The sequence below is a fragment of the Protopterus annectens genome, chromosome 2.part1 (assembly GCF_019279795.1).
Source record: "Protopterus annectens isolate FY-2018-M chromosome 2.part1, PAN1.0, whole genome shotgun sequence".
Classification (NCBI taxonomy): domain Eukaryota; kingdom Metazoa; phylum Chordata; order Ceratodontiformes; family Protopteridae; genus Protopterus; species Protopterus annectens.
Window position 1 is genome coordinate 1,593,682,192 of NC_056729.1, and position 25,002 is coordinate 1,593,707,193.

Below are 25,002 nucleotides of genomic sequence, written 5' to 3' on the forward strand. Positions count from 1 at the left end.
GTACAAGTTAATGATGGCAGCTGCAATCCCTAACATGTTTTTCTAAGTATAATCATGGCTGTATTCCAAAGCATTTTGGATTTCAAGGAAAATAGCTACACTTTGTGTACATAATTATTTTATATGTTCCTTAGCAGCTCTGCCATATTGGATTGGTTAATTGTCATGTAATTCAGCTACTTATGTTTTCAGTAGCATATTTGGCCATTTACCCTGGTTTTGATGCTGCATACTAAGTGTAGAGCCATTTAATGAATTCAAAATTGTATGCCGTAATGTGCACTGTGAGGAGCAACGTGTGCACGATAGCGGGACTTAGTGTAATCATGCACGAATCCAGAACTTGAAAGTTGTTAGGACTGTAATCAGAGCGCAATGTAGCACAGAGTATGAGTAATGGTGGGAAAATGTAGTGGAAATTAGAGTGCATTCAAGAGATTTGAGATACTTAGTGTTCATGACCACTGTGATAAGTAGTTACAGAGGTATGTTGAAAATTATACAATAAAAGATCATTAGCATTCAAGAATGAGCATGCTGATTGGACAGTCCAACCTAGCCCTCATAATCAAACCACACCAACAGTGGGCAAATCCTGATATACCCACACACAGTCTTGGATTATTGCACAATTCTGAGATTCTTAGGTTGAAATGTATGTCTTTGCTGTACCATGCCGAAGGCATATGTTTGGCAGAGAGGGAGTAAATACTTATTGGTTATTCTTTCTGAGATACATGCTTATTTGTTATTCTTTCTGAGGTAGATGCTTATTGGTTATTCTGTCTGAGATGCTTATAGGTAATTATATCTGAGGTAGCTATCCAGGTGCAGAGCAGAGGCAGAGCTGGGAACTGATTAAATGAATCTTTAGTCATATTTTAAATGAGTTCATTGTGTCATCTTATTTAAAGTATTGTTGAGCTGGTGTTCCAGATTTTAAATAAACAGTGGGAGTGATAATTTATTAGATTTTAATATGAGAAGTAAGAGCTTTTAGTGAACTGTAAGAACCTTGATGGGGTATAGTGCTGGATGAGATTAGTAAGAGATATGCAATTATTAGGTTTATGGATGACATTGAGTATGGTGAAAAGCTGGGAGTATGTTAGAATGTGATCTAGTTCTAATGACTGGAGTACTGCAATGGCAATGCAGTGGTGAGGTCAGTGGGGGGATATTTGCAGCAAATTTGGCTCCTTGTTACAGCATTGCTCTAGTTTACTCAGTAGGGTTATCTGAGTGTTGATAACTATAGGAGCTGCATAGAGGAGAGTGGAGAAAAGGAGAGAAGAGATGTATATTCTTGCAGAGACAAGCAGGTGATGTATAGCTCTGTACAGAATGCTTAACATTTGGTGATTTTTTTACTATGTATTGTATGTGGTAGTCAAATTTAATATTTTCATAGACTCTTAGATTCATAGGAAAGTATGAGACAATTAGTCTGCAGACCATTTCAAGCCGAGCCAAAAAACCCTATTCTAAATTTCCATCTAGCCTCAAGGAGGGCAACAAGACAGACCAGAGGAGAATTTGAGGCTTTCCATTTAAACACCCAATGATTTGGTATGTGAGGTGATTTTAAGATTGTTTGATGAAGTTATAGAAAAGCTAGGCTTTAGGGTTTCTAACTTGATTGAAGATGAAAATAATTCACTGGACATTTTGGAGTTGAAATATAGCTGCAAAATTATTAACCATGATTTGACTGATGTGATAGATTCCTGGGTATGCTTTTTTAACCAGTCAGGATTGTTGGCAGAGCAGATGAGGGAAAAGCTTTCAACATATTGAATTAATGATGCAGTTTTACTTGCTGTGCCCAGGTCATTTATGAAAATTTTGAACTGAATGGGGCCAAGGACAGATCCCTGTGGCACACCAAATGATACTGGAAGAAAAGATGAGAATGTGGGATGAGGACAGGAATGAGTTGTGTTCTAGCTTGCAAATTTTTTGTAAGAGATGTGGTGAGGGATGATAATGAATGCTTTAGATAGGTCTAGAAACAGAGCAGATGCTAACTCACCTATTTGTTTTAGAGAATCATCTTTATTAAACCATCACGTATGACATAGGCAATCATACATTTATATAAATGAAAACAAATCACACTGACACAATCCTAGTTGCAATCATTTTACATCACAAACTATGCTGACACACTCCCAGTTGCAAATAGTATACACCACTTATAATCTACCATTCATTTTCAGTCAAACATTAAATAAGCTCATTTAAGTCCTGCCTTCTTTTAAATCTTATTCCTCCCCTGTATGTATTGTTCCCAAGCTTCTTATTTTTTCCTCTGTAGTTTGCTCCTTCCCTTTTCTAAACATCTCAATTCCAAATGTTTTATCTTTGTAATTATATTCACTACTTCTAGTATAGTTGGCTTAGATTTTGGTTTCCATTTTCTAGTAATTGCTTTTTTGGCAACCACTATAATTAGACACAGCAAGGCCTTACCATGTCTAGGTAATTCCGATTCTGTATAGTAACTCAGAAAAATCATCTCCATTGTCAACCAATCTGCCCACCCAGGATCTCCAACAGTGCACCCCACAGGGAACAACTCATAAAAACACAGGGAATCCTTAAAGTCTGCCAGCTCATTGCACTCCCAGAAATGTGCTCCCAATTACATCTTTCTTGCCCGTCACACCACCAATATTTACTGTCTACCTGAGGAAAAATTCTCTGGAGTCCACTTTGTGTATAAAAATATCTATGCAAACATTTTCCAAGCAAAAATACTAAATCTTCTAGATTTTGTTGCATATTTGGGGGATATACATATATCCTTCCATTGTTTCTTTGTGAATTGCTTATCCAATCTCTCTTCCCAATCCTTTCTAACCCCTTCTGATTGATTCTTACAGTTATCATGCAATATTTTATATGCTCTACTAATTATTCCTTGTTTAATGGCTGCTTCTGTTATAGATTCTACTAAAAAGTCTACCAGTGATGGCCTTTCATTTAGGACACCCCTATTTCTTTCTCATTGCCAATACTCTGATATCAATCCTTGATAGGAAAGTCAGTCTGTAACCTGCAGTCCAAATAAATTCTTGGCATCTTCCAATTCTATCATCTTTCCCTCTCTAGTTATTTGCTCTCAATACCTTGGTCCCTTTGTCATTTTTTACCAGTAAATTCCAGTCCCCCTTGCCTATTGTCTATATCCCTAATTGTGGTCATCCCTATCAACAGAATCTCCTTTCTCCATTCCTGTTTTGGCTTAGTTCTTAGAATACTTTCTGCTACTTTATAGATATAATATTATGCATGATTTCTGTTATTCTCCTTAAAGGCCTGCATCCAAAATCCCAGTCTATCCTTGTTTCTTGAGCTTCCCCCCTGGCACTAACTCACCTTTATTCCGTTTTGTGATAACGGTGTGGATAAAGCTAAGGAAGGCAGTAGTGGTGCTATAGTGCAGACAGAAACCATGCTGTAAAGAGCAGAGAAGACTATTTTGTGTGATATGACATGATAGCTAGGTCTGCATGTATTTTTCAAGCAATTTTGATAAGAAAGATAGGATTGCTATTGTCCTATAGTTAGTAAATTCAGTGGGTTAACTTTGGGTAATGGCAGGATAGACCATTGTGTAACGGTAGGATAAACCATTGTGTAACGGTAGGATAAACCATTGTGTAACGGTAGGATAAACCATTGTGTAATGGTAGGATAAACCATTTTATGCATAACAGGGAGCATAGAAATCTTTAAACGAGTGATTTATTTTGATGGAGGCTGACTACGTTATTGCTGTTGCTATACTTTTAAGATTCACTTGTTAGGTTGTTTGGTGCCAGGGAGGTGGTAGTAAGTTTCAGAATAAATCTTTTCACTGTGGCAAGACAGACTTGCTGTAATGAAAACGTGTTAGGATGGTCGATGACTTGTGGTGGACTTTTGGCAGTAGAGGGGGTTGAGTTCTTGAGCAAGGAGGAGATCAGGTTTACACAGCGATAGTTGAAAAGATTGGCCATACTTTCTGAGTCATTATCATTAGTAAGTTTTGGTGTGGGTTGTGTGTATTTGTTTCTGTTGCTAAATGTTTTAGTAACTATCACACCTTTATTGTATAACCACTCAGAAAGCTTGATGTCAACTCCTACATCTTTACTAAGACCTGACTGTGATAACTTGAAAAGTACAGAAAAGGTGTTCTAACAAGTTTCCCACTTTGGCATTTTAAAACTGAGATGCAGTTTAATGGCAACAGTTTTATTTTAGCTCTTAAGTACTTTTCCTGTTCTATAATTACTCACATTTTATTATTCTTTAGTATATAATGTACATGTAATGAGAAATAGACACCACAATGATAATTTTTACCAGAAAGTACATGTAAATTAATGAAATATGAACTATGAACATGTTTATTCACTCTTTCTACGTTCTAAATATGAAACATGAGTCAATATGTATCTAACATGAAGTTAGGTGCTGGACTTCATTCACACTGGTCAGTTTAGATTTTAAGCATTGATGCACAGACGGAAGCCTACAAATAGTAAAATAAGGCTAAAATGGCCCTTTATGAATTGATGCCAGTAAAAGCTAGAACGACTAAGACTTTTCTAGTATACTGAACCATAAATGCAATTACTGACTAGACTACATAAATGACTCTGACTGAATTACTGTCATTATTCTATCTCCACTAACCCAGGAATCCAGAAATTTATTAGTAATTTAATATATAAAACAATGCTTTTTGGATGTGCATCACTGTAGTCGTACCTCACAAACTCTTAGTGCTCAAAATCTGAACAAATCCTGCCATAACTGGGGGACAAAGGCCCAAAAGATAGGGACAGATTTTAAATATTGCTCTTATAAACTTAGAAAGCTGCTAGAATAATGGGGTTTATGTTAGCATGCATTTTCTGAAGGATTTGAAGTCTGAAACTCAAATTTAAGTAATTATTTAGTGACTTCAGTGCTCAGATCATCTCACTGATTTACGAGAAATTTTATGAGGAACAGACCAAAAATATGAGGCAAAAATCTGGACATTCTGGGAAAATCTTGACAGTTTAGAGGTACGAGTGCACTATAAACTGTCAGTACACCAAAGTGATTTAATGAAATAATATTATGTATGTAATGTACAGCAAACAGAGTAGAAAAATACAGCACAACTCTTTACCTACACATCTGTCTATCTGTTATTTATTTATACAACTTTAATTAGGCAGGACAGTTGGCCCGAAGATCATTTTAGACCCCAGGTCACAGTTAGTTATAAGTGACAAAATGGAATGATTACAGGTATATAATACAGGTTTGTTTTGTATACAAACAAACAACAAATAAAATATATTTACCAATCTAATGTGTGCAGAACTACAGTGTAAAAGCATGTAATTGTCTCACTATAAATACTGGATAGTTGTTACATAACATACTGAGGTCATCTAGTTGCTCCAAATTCATTGCATCAGACATTTTAATTAATTACCTTTGGAAGCAAACTAAAACAAACCTGCTACTATGAAGCCATACAGTATTCAAACAATTAGGTATGTGAGTTTATACATGAGTATGCATTGTACATTATTACTAATTTTCTGGACTACTGTGTGCATGATCATTAACCATATGAAATAATAGGTCCCTGTAATTTATTTTAAGTTGTTAAAGTTCTAATGCCACTGGACACAAGTGTCTCTTTATTGGAGAGATTTGGAAGGATTGTCTAAGTGACGTATTCAGATGATTGCAAATGGGGTGAAGGAAGTGACTGCAGATCTACAAGACTAAGCTGTTTAATAGCTCAGTGTGGTAAACTTATGTGATTACCTTTCAAAGCATTATTTACGATACTGTCCTATCAGCAAAGCCAAGTGTGAATCACAGGTCCAGCTTGATCTTGCCCCAGAAGGATATGTACTTCAGCTAACTTATTTTTAAGGTGCATGCTAGTCCCTAAGACTAATGTGGGTGTATGCCTCATTGCAAAGTATGATACCTGTGTAAAATAACATGCATGCATAGCTAGCTACCGTTCCATGCATCCTCCAGTTTGGTTACCATGCTGTATTCAAGTGATAAATTAATGGATAATCTGAGGCCTGCCATATCTTCTCCTTCCTTGTTTAATAACATTACTTTTTGTACTAGCTTTTGAAAGTATTTTTAATGCTTTGTACTTATACAGTTTTTGACATGAATCTACTTTTCTTTATTCTGAGAGAACAATTTCAGCTGTAAAACAACAGGCAGCTCATTTTGTTTTCTTAGTCTCTAACTCTACTCTAGCTTGTGGTAACACATGATGATATTCAATGCACACAATGTAGAAAACTGCTCTTCGGATGTTGCAGCATGCCAAGCACCTAACAATCTCACTGTAGTCTGCATCATACCTCTCAACCTCTTCATAGGTTCATAGGTTCATAGGCTGGTACTAGGCTATCGGCCCTAGGGCCTATACAAGCCTACCCATAACAATTCCCTGGCTATTTCTTCCCACACTATTTACTTCCCTGGACCCCTGTCTAGCAGGGCGACTGAAGTGATTCCCAGGGTGAATTGCCTATCGCCCATCCAGTCGTCAAGGTTCCTTTTAAAGAGGGTCAAGAAGGCACTCTGCTTGACATGTATGGGCAGTCTATTCCAGAGTATGGGGAGTCTCTGGGTCAGGAACCTATCCCTCCAGCATGTTTTGTTCATTGTGATGACAAGGTCTAGATCCCTGGAGTGTGTGGCTCTGAGGGATTGGGATTTCTTTAAGTTGAGCATGTCTAACAGCTCAGGGTTTGACATGGCCTTGTATGTTAAGCAGAGATTGCCTCTGAGTAGACAATATACTACAGAGTATAGCTGGAGTTTTTTTGGATGGTCAGCATAGGGCATCTGCTTTAGGCCTGTGATTCTTTTAGTGAGGTATTTCTGTGGTCTTTCTAGCTGTTGCAGATGTCTTGTGAGGTGCATACCAAACAGGGTATTGCACTCTATAATGGGTCTAATGAGGGATGAGTACAGTGAAACAATGACCTCCTTTTTTTGGATGAAAAGCCCTTAGTGATGAGGTGTGCCACATAGAAGGATTTTCTGACTGTTGTGGCAATGTGGTTATCAAAGGTGAGACCACCGTCCACCTGTGTTCCTAAGTCTCTCATCACACTTTTGGTGTTTAGTGTACTGCCACCTATGTGGTAATTCATGGCTACATAGTTTTTCCCAAAGGGGATAACTATATATTTTTTGGCATTAAGCTTGAGCCCATGGCTCTGGCACCAAGCATCTGTTTCTGTAAGGCTCTTTTGTAGAATATCCACATAATTTTGGGGATTCAATAATGGCTCCTAGTTTGCATCTGCAAACTTTGTTAGCCAGAGTCCCTTAGTGTTGGGCTGTACTTCAGAGAAGTAGATGCCAAACAACAGCGGTCCCAGGACTGAACCCTGAGGTACTCCACTTGTCACTTGTCTGGAGCTGGATTTGGAGTTGGCTACTTTTACAGTCTGGGTTCTGTCAGTAAGACAGTTTGCAACCCATCAAGTGCCATAGGGATTTATGCCCAGCTTAGTAAGTTTAGCTATGATTCCAGAGTGGGGGATGGTGTCTATAGTCTTGGCGAGGTCTAGATAGGCTGTGTGGACTGCCTTACCCTTGTCCACAGCTCTGGAGACTGATACAAAAAATCTGAGCAAAGCCTGACAAAATGGCGGGGGGGGGGGCACACAAAAAATAAGGACATATTTAAATACTGCTCTTATAAACTTAGAAAGGTGCTAGAGTTTGTTTTAACATACATTTTTGAACAATTTGAAGTCTGAAACTGAAATGAATGTCATTATTAAGTGACTCCAGTCCTCAGATCATGCCAGTGATTTGCCAGAAAACCACAAATTTTATGAGGAGAAGACCAAAAATATGAGCCAAAAATCTGGACAGTTGAGAGGTATGGTCTGCATCCCTTGCATACCATATTGGTTATTACTCTTTGCTTAGAGTTAATCTTTGACTTCAGCCTAAGGATGCTGCTGTGGTATTTTTGTTACTCTCTTCCTCTCAGAAAAGGTGGTTTTGGTCTCTGATCGTTCAGCCCTTTCCTCACTGGCTGTCCCTATAGCACTTGACTGCTAAATGAACCTAGTTTGCCTGCATATCAGGTGTGAGCTTTCTCTCTTTCAATTACTGAGCTATTATATCATGGACGTTTAAACTGAATGGATAAACTCTGATGTCAGATGTGTGAATTCCTTACCTATAAAACCGTAAGTCCTTGCTACTGAAATCTTCATACCATTTATTGCAGTGGAAAATATTAAAACCATTAAATGGCACATTTTATCCCTTTTAATATACCAATCCCAACACACTTTCAAACTTTGATACTTTTGCATATAGTTTGCCTGATAGATGAGTGTCCATTTAAGTATATATATATATATATATATATATATATATATATATATATATATATATATATGGGTCCTGGTCTGAACATCAAAAGTATGTTTAAGTGAAATGTACTTGAGCGAATTAACTTTCGCAAAAGTGCATTTTATCGAAAATGCACTTTCGCAAAAAAAAAAGAAAAAAACAACATGCAGTTTGCATGTAGATTTAGTTGTACATCAACATGTAGTGTTGATTTTACAACTAAGCAAACTGTTGCTTAGATCGTGGTACAGTGGGGATAAGGGAATATTCACTTTTCCCCCACTGTAGTATGATCTCAGAGTGAGAATATTGCCCCCCACATGGGGGTTATATGGGGCTTGCCTCCTGCATAAATGTGAGTAGTGTTTTATTTGTGTAGATTTTTTGGCGTGTTGTTTTTTTTTTTTTTGCGAAAGTGCATTTTTGATAAAATGCACTTTCTCAAAAGTACTTTCGATTTATTAACATAGATCCACACAGACACACACACACACACACACACACACACACACACACACACACACACACACACACACACACACACTCTCTCTCTATATATATATATATATATATATATATGTGTGTGTGTGTGTGTAGCCCATCAGAGCTCTTAAAACCTCCATGTTGGGGACATTATTCACTTATAACCACATTAATTTTTTACTCAAAGATAAACACTCATAAAATAGAAAAACAGTATAAACTACAAATTGAACTGTTTACTGGTGCTTCTGATAATTCAGCCAAATGCCTTCGAGGAATAAATCAACACCATGAATGCAGTCTTTTTATACATAAGCAAATTAACACCTCATAATTATGTTATTAAAGTGTTCAGAATCAAAGTACTTCAGTTACAGTGCTTCAGACTTCAATGCTTCAAATTACGCCCCCAAAAGACACACTACCCTTACACTCAAATGCAAATAACTTATATGCAACACATTATTTGAAATAACACTTTGGCATTTTGACTTTAACAAACATTATAATAAATTATAAATATCATATGTTAAGATTCAACTCCAAATTTAAACCATTTGGTTGTATAGCTTTAAAATTAATAATAAACGTGGTTTCCATTTGTAGTAACGTATGTACAAAATCACTTCCCTGGTTATTATAAGCTTTGGTTAAAACACTAAAAAAAAAAACTACTGTCTGAACCTGCATGTGTAGAATGAAAATGCTGAACCACAGGACTATTCAAGTTAACATTGCTAATATCTCCCAAATGTTCTAATATTCATTTCTTAACCACTCTTTTAGTTTGCCCCACATACCATCTTGTGGGTGTGCATCCACAACCTGTAATGTATACCACATCACAAAAACAGAAATCAAAATTATCAACAGCTCTACCATTCCTGCCATTAATTCTACTACCACTAAATTTTTTTATTCTAACGCATACCTTACATCTCCCACAAGGAAAACTCCCAAAATTGTTCCATCCACTCGAAATTTCCTCAGATGTAAAATTTTCTTCAAATTCAATAATCTTCTATATGAAAAAATAACCCTTCTAGGGAAAACCTTACCCATCATCTCATCCTGACTGACAATAGGCCAGAGACCACTGACCAAATTTCTCAATGTATTCAAAAAGGGAGAAAATCTGCTAACAAAAAAAGTTTTTTTCTTCACTGTCTCTTCATAATCCACTATTTTCCCACACTTCCTCACTCTGGCCCCAAACCAACTCATGCACATTTTCAACTGTCCCAACCCCCCTTACTTTCATCTTAGCCTTTCTTAATATATCCATGGAGTATCCTCTACTTAATAAACTACTCCTAACCTTATGAAGCTCACTTCCTAACTGCAACCTGTCCAACGTATTGCTGAAAATACATGTAAACTCCCCATAAAGCAATGTGCTTAAAAGATGTGCGAGATGCATACTGCTGGCACAAAGAAAATAGTTTACAGCTGTCTTTTTTAGAATTTGGCCTAAAATGTACCTGGTTATTTCTTCCAACCAACAATTCAATGTCAAGGAATGACATCACTTTCCTGTTTGTTCTATAAGTGAATTCCAAAGCGCATGCATTTTTGTCCAGGTCCTCCATGAACCCATCAAATTCTCATATGTCACCCATACATATAAAAATCAAGTTATCTATATAATGCTTGTGGATGACAACATGCTGAGAATAAAATTTATTATTATAAATAGCCAAATTCTTAAAATAAGCCATAAAAATAATGGCATATGATGGGGCATACGAAACCCCCATCACAGTACCCTCCTTCTACAAAAATTCTCATTTTCAAACACAAAATAATTGTGCATAAGGGAGAACTCAAGTACAGAAGCACTTAACACCTCATAATTATGTTATTAAAGTGTTCAGAATCAAAGTGCTTCAATTACAGTGCTTCAGACTTCAGTGCTTCAAATTACACCCCCCAAAAGACACACTACCCTTCCACTCAAATACAAATAACTTATATGTAACACATTATTTGAAATAACACTTTGGCATTTTGACTTTAACAAACATTATAATAAGTTATAAATATTGTATGTTAAGATTCATCTCCAAATTTAAACCATTTGGTTGTAAAGTCTTAAAATTAATAATAAACTTGGTTTCCATTTGTAGTAACATATTTACAAAATCACTTCCCTGGTTATTATACGGTTTGGCTAAAACACTAAAGAAAAAACTAGTATTGGAACCTGCATGTGCAGAATGAAAATTAAATGAAAATAGGTACTTTCCTTATGGGACTAACTTGGTCAACAAAAAGTAAATAAATGAATATGACAACATAAGTATTGCTTCTTGCCAAATATGACCAATCTTTTCATATAGTATAATTGGTTCCCTTTATGTCCTTAAGGTATAAACTTGGCTTTATAGTTATTTTTTCAATTGTTCCTTGTAGATCAGAAGATGACCTAGATGCATACTTCTTAACTGTCCAGATTTTTTCAGAATGTCCAGATTTGTGGCTCATATTTTTGGTCTGTTTCTCATACAATTTATGTTTTTTTGGCAAATCACTTGGATGATCTGAGGATTGACATCACTAAACAATGACATACATATGAGTTTCAGACTTCAAATTCTTCAGAAAAGGTATATTAAAACACACCCTGTTACTCTAGCAACTTTCTAAGTTTATAAGAGCAATATTTAAAATATGCCCCCTGTTTTTAGGCCTTTGTCCCCCCATTTTGTCAGGCTTTGTCCAGATTTCTTGCACTAAGTGGTTGAGAGGTATGCCCAGATGGACTAGAAGTTTATCGCTTTATATGTAATAAAGTTTAATTTTTGGGGACTGATTTATTTTTTTATTTTGGGGAATAACCATGGCACAACCTTTAGACTAATCCTCTTACCTATAGACTGAAATAGTTATCTTGCAAAAGAAGAAATAAGTTAAGCAAATACTTTCCAGTTGTGTTTCAGTTGTTTTGTGGAGTTATGCAAGACCCAGCTGTTGACGTCACCTCTATCAACTGTGAGCTTTTCTAAGTTTGCTTATTGGACATGCATAGATTTCTGTCTCTGACTATACTTGTAGTTGTGGGTGAAAATGTGGGTCTCACCATAAGGGGATCATACTTTATTCTATTTTTTTTATTTTACAGGTTTACCAGGGTAGTAAACTTTTGTTTATTTAAAATATGTTAAATGACCACAAGATGAGGAATACACCTCTTCTTTCCTGCCTTTTCCTTCAATGAGTTTTTGATGTGCATGATTTTTTCACATGTAGCTTTTACGGCAGCAGTTACACATTTCCTGATGTCTTTGAAGCCTATTTCATTCTAAGTTATTTTCTGCCAACAGAGAACTGCCCTTTACTTTTTCCTTGTGGTGTGATACCACAAAATGCACAAAAACTTCCACTTCCTTACCATCTGGAAGACTTGATTCTTCAGACACTATGTATTGTATCTTTTTCTACATTTAATTCCCTTCCTGTTTAGGATTTTCTCTATTAGGAAGTGTGAAAATCTGCATGTATTTAATACTGAATATGTGCTTCTTGAGAACTGAGGACAGAATGCATTTTAAAGTTATATCATTAGCCTTTGGTGTAAGTGAGGCATAGAGGAACAGTAAGGTGGGGGTCTCATGCCTGTACATTCAGTTTTAGTTCTCTCACAGCATCCAAGTGCTTTATTTTCCTTCCTTTAACAAGGTGAGCCTTGTAATACTTTTAAAAGAACTTCTTAAAATAATAAAGAAAAACTTATACTTAAGCAGCTCCACCTTTTGCTCTGAACATTCACTTAACTTTCAAAAACAGAATGAAGATCTCAGTATTATGAAGTTCTTAATTCTACTAAACAGGAACTAATAGCCGAGTTCCTTTTCTCAGCTACTCTGAGTTCGATGACCTTATCCAGAGATTTGGAGTGAATCTGAACTAAATCCAATGCATCCACTGTGTTCAACAAAAAATAAGTATATTCTAAGCCTGCATTGCACATTTTGAAACTGTACTTTAGGCTGGTTGGTATTAATTGAGCACTAAAAAAGCCATCTTACATTAGGAAGGCCCTACTGCACCCTTGTTGCAGAAGTGTACAGCCCCTGACCCATCTGAGTTGGGGATTGTTGGAATAAGGCTCAGTTTTGGGCTTTCCATTTAGTTAGTTTCTGTTAAAACTATTTAACTTCACTCGTATTTAAGCACTGTGTTTGCAAGATTTTGTGCTCAGTTTGGCAGAGTTGCTACGAGTTTCTCAACCTCAGCCAGAGATCTGGAGTGAATCTGAACTAAATCCAAGGCATCCATTGTGTTTAACAAAACATGAGTATATTCTAAGTTTGCATTACACTTTTTTGAATTGCATTTTGACTAATTGCTGTTCCATTTTTTACTGTTTCTAGTGTTGTGACTATTTTTTTCTGCACTTTGAATTTCTAGTACTTCTGCATTTCATAGCATACACTAGATTCAGATTTGCCGAATCTAGGCTGTTTGGTATTATCACATCAAGGTATGGCCCGAGGGCGCTATGGAGGCCCTCAAAGACTGCTTTGAAAGAACCAACTGGGATATGTTCAAGGAGCCAGCCACAGTGAATCAGCATCTGAACATTGATGAATACACTGAGGTAGTGATGGCATACATTTCAAACTGTGTTTATGGGGTAACAAATACCAAGAGTATCACTATTAGAGCTAACCAGAAGCCATGGCTCAGCCCTAAGGTATATGAGTTTCTGAAGGAGAGAAATGCAGCTTACAAGGCTAAGGACAAAGCAGCAGTAAGTGTAGCAAGAGGTAATTTGAGGAGGGGTATAAGGAGGCTAAGAGGGAGTATGGCAAAAGGTGCAGAGCCACTTTGAAGACATGAGGGATGCAAGGAGAGAATGGCAAAGCATACAGGAGATCACTGACTACAAAATCAGGTCAGCACAGTGTGAGGACAGCACAGGTAGATTTCAGTAAAGAAACAACAGGTTGGCACTATAGCTACCCACTGATGTGAAGGATGCCGTACTCAGCCTCAGTACAGAAGAGGTAAGAAGACAGCTAAGGAGAGTGAACCCCAAGAAGGCTGCTCGCCCAGACAACATACTGAGCAAGGTGTTGAAAGGCTATGCTGATTAACTATGCACAGTGCTCAGGGACATATTTAACACCTCTCTTGCCATGGCAAAAGTACCCTCATGCTACAAGGAAACTAATATCATCCCACTTCCTAAGAAAACCACTTCCTCCAGCCCTAACGACTACAGAAAGTCTCTCTGACATCCACTGTTATGAAATGTTTTGAGCTGCTGATCAAAAAGTATCTTTTATCATGCCTACCTCCTGATTTTGACCCGCTTCATTTTACATACCGAGCTAATCGATCCATGGCTGATACCATATCAGTAGCACTACACATCTCTCTTGAGCATTTAGAGGGCAAAGACAACTATGTGAGGATGCTGTTCATAGACTTCAGCTCTGCATTTAATACGGTGGTACCAATGCAGCTGATAGAAACAATTGGCACATTTAGGAATCAGTAAAGATCTCTGTGACTGGATCCTGGACTTCCTGATTGAGAGACCACAGAGGATGTGTTCGGGTAAGAAATCATCAAAGTGCATCATGAATAACACCGGGGTTCAAGAGTGATGTGTTCTCAGCCCACTGTTATTCACCACCCTAACCTATGACTGCTATGTGCTAAGCACAAGTCCAACCATATCATCAAGTTTGCTGATGACACCACAATCATGAGGCTCATCACAAAGGAGGATAAAAGGGTGTACAGAGAGGAGGTGGCATGTCTGATCAGTTGATGCAAGGGGAACAACTTTCACCTAAATGTAAGCAAAACCAAAGAGATTATCATCAACATCAGGAAAAGGAGAACAAACCACCCAGCACCCAGAGAGTGTGGAGAGGGTTAAGAGTACAAAATTCCTGGGTGTGCAAACATCAGAGGATCTCCTGTGGTTGGGAAACACCAGCCAACTAGTCAAGAAAGTCCACCGATGCCTCCACTTTTTAAGAAGGCTAAAAAAAGCTAAGCTTCCTCCTCATATTCTCTCCACTTTCTATAGAGGTGCAGTAGAGAGCATCCTTACCTGCAACTTCGCAGTGTGGTTTGGAAGCTGCACAGTTACAGAAAGGAAGGCACTACAAAGAGTGATGAGGGTTGCAGAGAAGGTAACAGGTTCCAGTATTCCATCAATACAGCTTTATTCTACAAGAAGCATCCAAAAAGCCACCATAATAATACAGGACAACATGTATCCTGTGCATGGACTGTTTACGCATCTGGCATCAGGCAAGAGATATCACAGCATTCAATGCAGGACTTCAGAATTCAGTAACAGATTCTACCCTACAAGTGATTAGACTTTTGAACTCGGGCACTAGTCCCAGAGGTCTGCACACATAATAAGTCATTTTTTATTTATTTGTGTAATACATACTTACATATATTCTAAGTAAATACAATATTTATTTATTATTTTCATAGTCAGTCTTATTTAACCCACTCAAGTGCAATATTACACAAATAACTTAGGCATTGTTCAATCTGTAGTGTGTTTTGTATTTCTTTAAATAGGGTAGTTAATTTAACTCAGTGGAGGGTATTCTTTTCGTATATGAGTGTTGGTAAATGTCTCTGCTCTTTCTTGCTGGTATTGGGAGTAGTATTATTTTTTTGTTAGTTATGTTTATTCCTCTACTTGTATGTGTTGTTTTACTTTCCTTTGTAATCTCAAGAATTGAGCTGATGCATGAATTTTTGTTTAGGCTACACGTGTGTAGTTCTAAATGACAAAATTTACTTTGACTTTGATTACTTGAGCTCTTAAACCAGCCATCCTACATTAAGAAGGCCCTCCTGCAACATTGTGGCAGACGTGTGCAGCCCAGGACCCATCTGAGTTGGGGATTGTTGGAATAAGGCTCAGTTTTGGGTTTTCCATTGGTTAGTTTCTGTTAAAACTGTTTAACTTCACTTATATTTAAGCACTGCTTTTGCGGATAGCTGTGCACTGCACAACAGGGTTTAGTGCTGCTGTGTATTGATACAAATGCTTAGAAACACAGTTTTTCCCTTAATATCAGCTAGAGACCCCTACTTAGCTCCACTACCTCTCTGTGCACAACTCAGTTGTGCATTGCTACCCAGCGAGCAACTCAGCTGCTCATTCTGAGGTGCTGACACAGTCTTCCACCCTAGTTCTCCACAGAATAGCCTTCTTCGTTAGTCTCCCAAACAAACAATGGTCCATCTAGCCGCCCCCCCCTCCCCAGTTACTATAATATATATCGGCCATAATGGATGGACAGTTTCACACCATTTCTCCAGCCAACCTGATTGACATGGGCATCCTAAGGCAGTGTAGCAATTGCCTCATGTATACTGACAACCATTTGCTCCTAAAGCAAACAAATACAGTATGTGAGAGCTGCAACTATACCATGAAATTAGAATCAGTCCTCTCACATAACAATAAACAAGACATACAGCAAGTTGTCAGCACACACAGCTCCTCCGTTACGCAAGATAAGGTCAGGACACTTAAATCAACATATGTGGAGATGCTCACTAAGAGCCTACCAAATGACCAGAGACCTCCTAAGCACAAACAACATACACATACTGGTAGATGAACAGAATCTATGACTATACATAACAATACACATATCAGTGTCTCAACAATTAAGCCTCTAAGGCAAAACACCTCAAAACCAAATGTTCTGGTTATAGGTGACTCAATAGTGAGACACACAGATGTCCCCCTCACCAGGTTGAACAAGGAGGAGGTCATGGTCAACTGCCTGTCAGGTGCCAGGATCTGTCATATCACGCATGAACTCAAGTCACTCAGCAACAATTACCGTTATGACTCTCATAGTACATGTTGGAGTGAATGACTTGAGAAGCACCTCTCTGGACTATATGAAGAGATACATGACTGAACTTTCAGATTATGTGTCCCAGGCAGGTATGTACCTAGCCCTAAGCAGCATTCTGCCTTCACCTAGGATGATGCCACAATATAGATAAAAAATTATTAATTTCAATAATTGGCTTAGCTTCTGGTGTCACTCCAGGGGGATCCAGTATCGGAGTGCCTGGGAAGAAATGGTCGACAGTCCACACTGCCTTGCCAGAGATGGCCTTCACCTGTCTCCTCAAGGCTTTCAGATACTGGCAAAGATGCTTGCCTCCCCCTATAGTGCCTTTTTTAGGCAATGTCCAAACAACAAAATTGCCAATGTAAAGAAATCCACTAAAGACAACTCAAGGTCATGCTGCTAAATGTTAAGAGCTTAAACAGTAAACTGCACTCCCTGGAAACACTCATCACCTTGGAAGATGCTGACATTTGTGCAGTCAATTAGACTTGGTTCAAGACTGCTTAGAGCATCCCAGCTGTACAAGGCTTCAATGCCTTTCACATGTTCAGACCCCAAAATGAGTGTGAAAGACCCAAAGGTGGAGGTGTATCCGCCTTCATTAAATCCAAATACACCTTGAAACTGGTGAAACAGATGACTCTCTTGAGCTACTCCAGGTCCAATTAACTATAGGTAAAACACCCTTCCACATCATTGTTAGCTACAGGTCCCTCACCATGAATCAGGAGAAGCACACTGTCTACCTGGACTTGCTAGAGTTGGTCAGTATACAGCCAAACACTTTAGTTACGGGAAATTTCAACTATCCTTCCATCAGTTAGGTAACTTACATGAGCACAAGCATGATCACTTTGACATTCTTGGACTTTGTTAATTTAAATGCCCTGGAAAGTTAGTCCGCATCCCCATAAGGGGCTAAAATGTCCTGGACTTAGTGCTCACCAACATGGGAGGTCACTGTACTTCCCCTGTGTGTTGCCTTCAGACCATAAATCTGTCTTGTTTGAAATAAAGATCAAACCTGAAACCCCCACAGAAGTAAAAAAATTGAAAAATGTTTCCAAAGCAAACTATTGCCTACTAAGTCATGGTATAAAAAAGTTTCAAAGCCCCTGCCATTATAGCCAACAATGGTTCCTGTGGAGAGGAATTCCCAAATGCATATATAGCCACTTATAAAAATACATTGATTCAGCTGTACCTAACAGTAACAAAACTAGGTCTTCCTGAAAACAACAAGCCATGCTGGTGGACTGTAACTATAAATAAGTTATACAACAAAAGAAAGAAACTGATATCTAAGAACAGAAGGGAAGTTACTCAACAGAGGAAGAATATCTTCAACAACTTGAACAAGCAAATTATCATGTTATGTTCTCTAAGGCAAACTGCAAATCTATATTAGCATCCCTAGGTAAAGTTAATCAGAAGGCATTCTTTAGCTATGTGTGAAACCTAAAAGCGAATGCCCAGTTGTGTGCCAAACTTATAGTGGGAGGAACAACTCACACTGAACTTGAGGAAATTGCCAACATGCTAGCCAACAGATTTGGCAATAACTTCATCCCAGTCCCCACAAGACATATCCCAAAGCATTCCTAACACCAGTCCTCTACCAATTATCTCCAAAGAACAGGTCATAAAAGCACTCTGTATGGCCAAAAACACAGCCTCTATGGGACCAGATAACATCCCTGGTTGCTTACCAAACAATTTAAAACAAGACCTATAAGAACCACTCAGCACTCTCTTTAACCATAGTCTGAGAACTGGCTTGGTCACTGCAGAATGGAGAACAGCAACAGTAATCTCCTTGCACAAAGGGGGTGCATCAACTGACCCTAGGAACTATCGACGCATAAGCCTAACCAGTCTTATCTGCAAGGCTATGCAAAGAATCATCATGGACCTTATCCACAATGACATAGGTGACCTTCAAACTCTTGACCTGACCCAGTTTGGTCTTATCAAGGGTAGATCTTGCTTATTAAATCTAGTGGACTTCTTTGAGAATGTGACCAAAGCCCTGGATGAAAGCAAAACAGTACATACCACCTATCTTGAATTAGCCAAGGCCTTTGATACAATCCCCCATTCAGGCATCATAGAGAAACTCTCCCATCTGGGGATTAATCCATACATTACTAGATGGGTAGCCAACTGGCTCACTGACAGAAATTACACTGTTAAAATTAGGGAGTCCACCTCCACCAGTAGACCATTACCAGTGAAGTACCACAAGCATCGGAACTGGGCCCTCTATTCTTTGGAATATATTTCTGTGAAGTCCAGGTGAAAGTAGATGGCCTGTGGCTCACCACATCTGCAGATGACTGTAAACTTGGTGCAGTCATAGAGTCCTGCAATGATGTTAACATATTACAGAAATGGCTGACAGACAAATGATTGGTGTCAAACTCATGGACTAAAATTTATTGCATAAAATGCCTCATTATCCCCTTTGAAAAAGAGGTAGTCCCTACTTATTATGATATAGATAGCACCACTCTAAGCTCAAACTCAGTGGTGCGAGACTTGGGAACACAGGTTGATAGCAATCTAAACTTCGATCACCATGTGTCCATAGTGGTAAGAAAAGCATTCTACATTGTGCATATCATAAATAAGAGCATCGCATCCAAGAACAAGGAGGTCATAGCTCCACTGTACTCAACCCTTATCAGACCACTAATTGAGTACAATGCTCCCTTCGGTATATACCTCACCAGACCACAGAGGTTTCTGACCAAGAGAATTCAGGGCCTCCAAAACATGACATACATGGAATGACTGCAAGCCCTGTCACTGTACTCTGTACCATACAGGCAGCTGAGAGGTGACCTGTGCCTGGCCTAAAAAGGAGTCTCAGACCATGTTCTAATGGAAATGCTGCATATCCACAAATCAAATCAGACAAAAATCCAGGGATCTTAACCTGGTCTGTGACATAAACAGGACATGCTAGAGAGACATATATATTTCCCAGAGATTGATGCTTCTTTGGAATAGGCTCCCACTCCATGTGAAGCAGAACTCCTCAATGACCCTATTCAAGTTTAATGTTGACAGCTGGATGGGTGACCATAAATTCACCATGTGGGTGGCACCTATGTCAGTTATGAACATGGGCAGTCGGTGTTAATTACAAAATCGCTCTGCTATCAATGATCAATGCCCATCTAAGTATGGTCAATAAGGGTACTGAGGAGTTTTACATGGCTAGGCTTGTAAAGGCCCTAGGGCCATTAGCTTAATAACCTCCTATGAACCTATGAACTTATGAACCTAAATTCTTTAAAGTCTTTACTTCCATTTAAGCATGTTTTTGTACATTCTGCAGGTTGGAGTTGTATTGCCCTGGTGAGGAGGAGCTGTGTGATATTTGGCTAATTATATCACTGAGTCTCAAGGTCACTATTAAAGGCCAACCAAGTTAAGAAAATAATAAACAAGTAAAAATTAATAAAAGCACAGAAATAAAGTGCAGGTTGTTTCCTTTTCTTTACTTTTTTATGTATGATTGATACTAATGCAAATAGGCAGAGACAGGCATATATAGTTTTGGTTACTCCAGTTAAAAGGGTCGATTTAGGTCATGGAAATTAATGTATAAATGCATGGAAGCAACTGTGACTTGAATTATGATTTACTTCATTGTCTTACTGAGGTATATTGAGGCTCAAGGCCAGATTGCAAAACAATTTACTCTTGGGATAAGATGCTTCTCTAAAGTTGTAAGCACAAACAGAATATTTTAGATCCTAAAATAATACTTGGATTAACAAAACAGTGGAATGGAAATGATATGCGAATAATATTTGACAATTTTTCACACCATATACTTTATTTCAAAAATATAAAGCACCATGCTGTTATTATAAGTAAAAAACAGAGGAAAACACAAGAACATTTTATCATAAAGGAGAAAAAGTACTGTCTTTCTTAGCTAGTGCAGTCTCACAAACAAATATTTAGACACCTAAAAACTAAGTACCATCTCCACCGTGAAAACTTTACAGAATGTAAACAATTTGGTGCCATCACAGATTATATCTGATTGGATTCCTGACTAAGATTCAGAAGCAGATCATGGTCAAATGGGACCCTAGGCAGAAGAATGGATCTGGGTCCCCTATACACAGCACCCTGCAGCCCCCTCCCAGCCATTCCAGTGTCCCATTACTTGACTATTTCTCCCCAATTACCATAAACACTATTCAAACCTTTCAGTCTGCATACTATTTGATGCTTTACTTGTCAAGTGTTTACATATATTTGGATTTAATTTAAAACTTTTATTTTGAATTTTATAGCACAAACACTGATAAACATTTGCTAAACAAAATAATACAATCTCAAAATGAAAACAGACCTAGCATTAACAGTAAAATTCTCTGCCCTTGAAACTCACATTCATTGAAACATCATTGAAACTCGCATTCAAAGAAAATGCATATGGCCAGTGGTGTATAAATTTTACCTTTGCACTGTTTTCACACCATAGGCCCCTTGCACATATTCTACTGAACGGGGCAAGCCTGTATGTGTTCTTTGATTCACTTTCCTATTTGTATTAAATAATATTCCTTGTATAATACAGCACCACTTGTTAGAACATGCTTTAAATTTGTAGTTTTGAACATTTTTCCAGTAAGCAATGAAACAAAATGTATGAACCAATAATGACAAAACTGCCCAGTTCAGAACATTTCAACCATAAAAGGCCACTCAGACGTCTTTCATTACAGTCCACCAATGTCAGTCAATATGCACGATCTCTGCAGAATTAGAAGTCATCTGAATAATTCCACATTAAAGAGCTCTTCAACTAATGAAGAAGCTGCTGCTGGCAAACAACTTTATATTTCAGTGTTTCATCTACAAATTCAGTGCCTGCTATCCCTGAAGTATAAATTGCCTATGTTACATGAAATAAAATGGTAAGCTGGAAATATTGCAATAAGGAATAGATGACAAACTGACAACAAGTTCATAGTTATTACGCATCTCATACAAAGGAGGACACACTCAGGACTGTAGCACCCCAAACCTCGCTTAAAGAACAACATAGTCTCAGTAATCCATCTACATGTTGTGAGAGCAGAACCCACAGTCTTTTGAATCAAAAGTAAGTATGCTACTTGCTGTGCTATTAAAAATGCTTTTTAATTTTATAGCACAATAGTGATGACCATTTTCTAAAAACATTTGCACATTGTAGACAGACTTAGCATGAGCAGAAGTAAAATTGTCTTCCCTTAAAGCTCACAATTCCGTGAAAATGCACTGAAGCTCATCATCACCATCAACCCCCTTTTCTTATTTTTTACATGGCATCTGGGTGTCTTGTTAACTGTTGCCATCTCTCTCAATTCAATTCTACACTTCTGCCTTCTTCGATACTCATGCCTGACTATAACAGAACTTTGGCTGCTACTCTTATGTCTTCATTTCTTGTCTGTAACATAGTGTGCATGCTTCCACTTGTTTCAGACACTTCATTTCCAACACCTCTAGCTTCCTCATCTACTCTGCCTTAACTGCCCAGGTTTATGTACCATACAGCAGTACTAGCCATGCCACTGTTTTGTATACCTTACTTTTCCGCTTCTTTGACATTTATCTGTCATATGCTACACCTGACACTCTGTACCAGTTGGTTGCAGCCCTTCTGATTTTAGCTTTGACCTCTTCGTTCAGAATTTCCTTCTCTTCAACCACCCCTTCCAGATACTTGAAGTTGTTAACCTGTTCCACTGTCTTTCCTTCTATCTCAGTTCTCAGCTTCTTCTGATTTCCACAATTTACTGCCATTACCGCTGTCCTAGTTGTACTTAGTTTCATCTCATATGCCTTCAGCTTTTTATTCCATTCCAGTATCCTTCACTGAAGTTTTTGCTCAGTCTGTCTGTAATGCCACATCGTCTGCATACAGTAACTTTGTTGATCTGTGTCCTCTAGCTTGTTTGCTAATGTAATCCATCACCAGTATGAACAGCAGTGGGCTCAGAGCAGAACCCTGATGCACATCCACTCCCACTGGGAACACCTCTGTGAGACCAAACACTGTTCTTACTTAAGTCATTGTGTCCTTGTACATAGTCTGCACTAATTCTACCAGTGTTTCTGGAACTTTAAAGCTCAGTTCCTTGAAAATGCAAGAAAGCGCAATTGAGTGAAAATGCATGGAAAGTCATATTTTTGAGCTGCTTGGTAGTTTGTGTAGAGGATTCAGGCTCTTATCTCCTGTAATTGTGGTACAGGGATTGAGCCTGAGCAAATTAACTAATCTGGCATCCCTAACTAGGGCATTTCACACACACACACACACACACACACACACACACACACACACACACACACACACACACACACACACACTCACACACACACACACACCATACACACACACACGCACACACACGCACACACACGCACACACACGCGCACACACACACACACACACACACACACACACACACACACACACACACACACACACACACACACACACACACACACACACAGACACACACCATACACACGCACACACACACACACACACACACACACACACACACACACACACACACACACACATACACACGCACACACACACACACACACACACACACACACACACGCACACACACACACACACACACACACACACACACACTATTGATCCCTAACTAATCCCCTATTGAGACAACCAGGAAGACACACTCACACACACACACACACACACACACACACACACACACACACACACACACACACACACACACACACACACACACACTATTGATCCCCTAACTAATCCCCCTATTGAGACAACCAGGAAGACACACTCACACACACACGCACACACACACACACACACACACACACACACACACACACACACACACACACACACACACACACTATTGATCCCCTAACTAATCCCCCAATTGAGACAACCAGGAAGACACACTCACACACACACACACACACACACACACACACACACACACACACACACACACACACACACACACACACACACACACACACACACACACAATCCTACCTCCATGGAAAAAGAAGCAGGTATCAGCAAACACCTCCGTGGAAGAAGAAGAAGTAGGGCCCAGCAAATGTGCTTGTTGTGTACATTCCATTCCATCCGCACATAGAAAGAAGAAGGTCCCAGCAAATGCCACCATGAAAGAAACAGCAGGTCCAGCAAATGTTCTTATTGTGTATATGCTGTCTGTGCACGGAATTTAAATACAAGAAAACTTGCATCTGTCCGCACAAAGAATGTGGGCAACGCATGCAAAGATGGAAAGGAAGAAGCAAGCTGTAGGTGCTGTAAGTGCCCTAGGCAACTGTTTAGGTCGCTTAGTGCTGAATCCAGGTCTGCTAGGAATAACTGATACATACCACCCTACCAGGAGTTGAGGCTATTTTCATAATGTATGTACTTCACAAGAACAATGTATAACATTCAAGGAACTCACTTCTTCCTGAAACTAAAGAAGTCTTCCCACAGTGCATATTGGCCTGTAGGACATGACAGTGCCGAATAGGTCATTATGAAGATGTTTCCCCGACTGCAAAGACCCTAGATCTAGGTACATTCATGACTGGCATGTGCAGTAGGTACTGCAATCATATCAAATTCAAATCGTCTCCAGCGGAACGGCACAATGTCATAGATATAATGCAGATCCCAGGTGTGCTTCATTGATTCCAAACATGTTACTTTCATGCTCCCCACTGGCAGCCATGCTGAAAATTCCTTCATTATTCTTTTGGAAAACCTGGCTAGGCTTAGAAATAAACCCCAGGTTATTAGACAAGTAACAATGTATGAACCTATGAAAAATATATCACATGAAAAAAAAGATATTCCTTGAACTGTCAGCTTGTCACAGTACCAATCAGAATTCTCGGTGTTCTACTCAGACCAACTAAATTTATTTTATTTTATTTATCTTACATTTGTTAACATAATCCAACTGGACTGGGTCCATTTTTAGTGGAGGCCTGGGGAGAAAAGCTCCATGATAAACAACAGTAAAAACAGCACTTTAATAATACAAACAATTGAAATGCTGAACAGCAACTTTTTTGAGAGAAAATGTTAAAAACTATAGAGAAGGTTAAGACAGAAAAATAGAGGAGATGCATGGTATAGAGAAATGAGACTACCTGTCTAGCAGGTTAGCCATATCGAGGTTAAGACCTA